This window comes from Pteronotus mesoamericanus, unplaced genomic scaffold (assembly GCF_021234165.1).
Source record: "Pteronotus mesoamericanus isolate MK-2021 breed Mesoamerican mustached bat unplaced genomic scaffold, CSHL_Meso_final contig_27, whole genome shotgun sequence".
Taxonomy (NCBI): domain Eukaryota; kingdom Metazoa; phylum Chordata; class Mammalia; order Chiroptera; family Mormoopidae; genus Pteronotus; species Pteronotus mesoamericanus.
In genome coordinates this window covers 23268465-23273318 of record NW_026555115.1, presented here as the reverse complement: position 1 = coordinate 23273318, position 4854 = coordinate 23268465, and positions in this window count along the sequence as shown.

Here is a 4854-nt window from a genome sequence, read left to right as displayed (position 1 = left end):
CTCTCTTTATCTTTAATTTTGGGTAATGTAATTATGATGTGCCTTGGTGAGTTTCTCCATGGATCCAACTTCTTTGGGGCTCTCTGAGCTTCCTGGATCTCCTGGAAGTCTATTTCCTTTGCCAGACTGAGGAAGTCCTCCACAATTTTTTCAACTAAATTTTCAATTTCTTGCTCTTCCTCTTCTCCTTCTGGCACCCCTATCTTTCAGATGTTGGAACATTTAAAGTTGTCCTGGAGATTCCTCAGCCCCTCCTCATTTTTTTGATTTTTGTTTCTTCATTCTGTTCTGGTTGGATGTTTATTTCTTCCTTTTGTTCCAAATCATTGATTTGAATCCCGGTTTCCTTCCCTTCACTGTTGGTTCCCTGTATATTTTTCTTTATTTCACTTTGTATAGCCTTCACCTCTTCCCTTTTTTTGTGACCATACTTAATCATTTCTGTGAGCATCCTGATTACCAGTGTTTTGAACTCTGCCTATGATAGGTTGTCTATCTCTTCATCACTTCTTTTTCTGGAGTTTTGATCTGTTCTTTCACTTAGGCCATATTTCTTTGTATTGGTGCACCTGTTACATTGTAAGGGGCAGAGCCTTAGGTATTTGTCAGGGTGGGGCAACCCATTTCACTGCCTTGTGGTGCTGTATGTTGAGGAGGTGTTAGAGAGAGAACAATGTCACTTGTTTGGCTCTCGCCCCACTTTCAGTCACTTCCCCTGCTTCCCACAAGCAGGTTGTACTTTTTCAGATGCTGATTCCCAGGTGGGTGGCTTGTGCATGTTCTAGGACCCCGTGGGTCTCTCCAACAGACTCTCCTGTGAGGCTGGAGTTTCTCCTGCCTTTGCAACCCCTACAGGTTTTTATAGCCAGAGGTTTTGAGGCTTTAGTTTTCCTGCACTGGAACCCCGGATTGCATGGTCTGTCTCTTCCCCTGGTTGTTTCTCCCAGCTTATCTCTGCCAGCCGCCGCCTTGCCCACCAGGTCTGCTGCCTTGCCGCACATCCTCTCCACCTTGGCTTCCTGTCTCCACTAAAGGGACTTCTTTGAGAAGAAGAAAGAAACAAAAACACATAAATATAAACAATAAAATAGTAATAGATATGTACCTACCAATGATCACTTTAAATGTAAGTAGATTGAATGCTCCAATTAAAAGACATAGGGTAGCTGAATGGATAAGAAAACAAGATCTACATATATGCTGTCTACAAGAGATCCACCTCAGATTCAAATATACACAGAGACTGCAAGTAAAGGGATGGAAAAAGACATTTTATACAAATGGAATGAAAAAAAAACTGGGGTAGCAATACTTATATCAGAAAAAATTGACTTTAAAATAAAGGCGATAATAAGTGACAAAGGACATTACATAATGAAAAAGGGAACAGCCCAACAAGAGGATTTAACACTTGTAAACATTTATGCACCCAACATAGGAACACATAAATATAGAAAGTAAATATTTGTGGATGCAAAACACAGAGTTTATTCCTGTATTATTTATTAATTACTGTATAATTTTCCATATGAACAACTGTAAATCTACTTTTTCCTTACCTTGTATTGTAATAACTATGTGTAGTGTCAGGTTGGTACTTGAATTATTGGGGGAATCGCTTTGTAAATTATATAATTGTCTAATCACTATGCTGTATACCTGAGACTAATATAAAATAATATTGGATATCAAATGTAATAGAAAATGTTTTAAAAAATTAATTTTTTTAGAAAGATTCCTCCAACACCACATAAGGGCAGGACACCATACCTGGTCTGAGAATGGAGAGAGAGGCTGGAGGGCCCCTCAAACAAAAACAGAAGCCATTCCTGGGGTAATAAGTAATAAACAGTAGGCATTTTGCAGATAGATTTAGATTAATCACTTTAATGGAGAGAATATTTTCTGAAATATAAATGATTGCATAATTGTACAAATTAAGACAGAATTTTTTATTTTTGGTAATAAAGGCCTTTTAACCTATAACCTCCAGGGAGTTTTATTTTTATCTGTCACCATGCTTAGTAAGTATAGGTACCTCTCATTTTCAGATATGTGTCTCGTTGTCCCTATTGACCATTGAAATATCCTACATGTCAATATTTTGGCATTAAATGACCATGAGGTAGGTTCTGCCTGGACTGCCTGGGTTCAAACCCTCTCAATGCTACTTATCACCTATGTGACTTTGGAAAAGTTTTTTCCCTCTTTCCTCAGCTATTGAACAGAATTCATAATAGTACCGACTGCATAATTTCATGAGAATTAAAGGGGATAATATACGCAAAGCACTAAGGATTGTGCTGGCATATATTAAATACTCCATAATATTAACTATAATTATTATTATTTTTCAAAGTAGCTCTCTTTTGAAAGCATGAGAGAATTTTTTATTGGACCATGTGTCATGATTGTGGGCTCAGAAAAGATGTTACCAGGCCTGCAGACATTGTGAGGCCTTTGTTTCTGTCTTTGAAAAGAACCTACATTTCACAGCCTAGAGGTTGAGAAGACACCCATAATGTGTCCCTGGGCTTTCCCAACATCACTCTCTAAAACAAACAAACAAACAAACAAACAAAAAACAAAAAAAAAAAAAACAGGCCAGACCTTGTTCACCTCCTAGAAGCCAATGAAAGACAGGTCTCCCACTGGTGTTGTTTTGTTTTTATCTTAACTGAAAAATTTTTCAGTAAAAATGGATTTATCTCCTTTTTTATTTTGAGAAAAATCACCCTTAAATAAAATGTTATCTATACAATTGTATCAAATTTTGTGCACCATTAATATGACATTAACACTACTTCGATGCATGTAAGGTATTCTAGGGACTAATAAAAAGAAACAATGTATGCTATCTAGTTACCCAGTAAAAATAATATGAATATTTCAACAACAGTGATTTGGGTAACATTCATGTTTCCCTGGCACAAGAGCGAGGAATGGAGAGACAAAGAAAAAGTCAAGGGAAAATTTTTTTCAAATTGACGCATTAAAAGTTAACAATTTCCAACAAGGCCTTTAAAACAGCTGCCCCACAGAAAGTCGGGTTTGCTGCATACCGTAGGAGACAGCGGCACCTACTGGTGATAGAATTTGCCCAGCGGGTAGGAAGAGGCGAGAGGGGCAGTGGTTCAGGGGCAAAACTCCCCAAAAGATTTATTTCAAGCTGTTTTGATGTCCATGCCATCCATATGCCTAACCTCCTCCTCCAAAAGGAAGCTGGGAGCCAACAAAGCTTCTTGCTTAGTGGACGTCTGGTGTGATGTGATCCGGGGCTGGGCAGTGAGGAGCCAAGCCACTGATCAAAAGCAGCCGTTCTCAAACTCCGCTGCACTTTCCAGTCACTGAGGGAGCTTAAAAATCAAGATGCCCAGGCCTACCCTACACCAGTGAAGTGCTCTGGGTTGGGCCCCAGGCATCAGTGATTTTTAAATCTCCTCGTTTGGCTCCATGTGCAGCCGAGACCTGCATCTGTCGGGGCAGCCGCCCATCCCCAGTTGGTTTCACCGCTTCCTGACCTCAAGAAATTTTCAGTCTAATGCAGAGATCAGCAGGATGGCGTGTACATGCTCTCGTCCTGTGTTAGGGCTGTGATCCCAGGATGCCTTCCACAAGGCCAGAGAGGCCCTTGCATGAGAATCCATCCCTTCATTTTAAAACAAACAAACCAAAACTGGAGCTTTACTGAGTAGACTGGGTTCCAGACCCAATTCCACCATGGTAGGGTGTTTCCCCACACCAACAAACAATTCTCAGACACCAGTAGGGTGTCCAAGAATTCAACTCAATCCTGACACCATCTGCTTGGAGAGAGCATCAGACTCCACAGGTTAGGTATTCAGGCCTACAAGATGATCTCCTAGCCCCCACTTGGACTCGAACTGCACACTGTGCTTCTGACCTACTGGCCACAGGTTGGAGGTTCCAATGACCCCCTTCAACTCAGAATGCCAGTCACAAGTCCAGGTTGTCACCTGTACTCCTGATCAACTGACTACAAATCAGAGGTCCCCACGACCGCCTCCTTGGGTTCAATTAATTGGCTAGAAGAGCTCACAGAAGTCAGAGGAACATATTACTTACTAGAACACTGGTTTATTGTAAAAGGCTATTGCTCAGGAACAGCCAGATGGAAGAGATGCACAGGGCAAGATGTGTGGGAAGGAGCAGAAGGTCTCATGCCTTCTCTCAGTACACCACTGTCCCTGAATCTCTACTTGTTCACTAACCCAGAAGCTCTCCGAAACCCATTCTCTTGGTTTTTTATGGAGGCTTCAGTTACCTAGCCATGCATGACTGATTAAACCATTGGTCACTGGTGGTTGTTTTGGGGATAGGACTAAGAGTTCCAACCCTCCAAGCACACGGCTGGTTCCAGTGGTCCCTTAGGTGAATTCTTTCCAAAAGTCACCTCATTAACATAGTGAAAGACACTTCCGTCACTCCTAACACTTACAAAATTCCAAGAGCTTCAGGAGCTAAGAAGCAGGAATTGTGAACATGGCCAAATATTATGTGAAATATATTTTGGTCATTGGAATGGCCAAATATATATTCTTTATAAATCACAATATCACTTGAAGTATAATTGGTGTACAATAAATGGTACATATTTGAAGTATACAATTTGACAAGTTTTGCTGTAACTGTGACACCATTACCACAATCAGGATAAGGACCATGCTCTTCAAGATTGACCTGGAAGAGTCCCATTTTTTTTTTTACCTTTTCTGTTTAATCAGAAAGTAGTCAATAAAGTCCCGAGGGTTGTTGAAATCCAGGGATTCCTGCTGTTCTTTTACTTTCTCTAAAATAAATGTTTTAATTTTGGCCATATTTTTATTTTTAAAA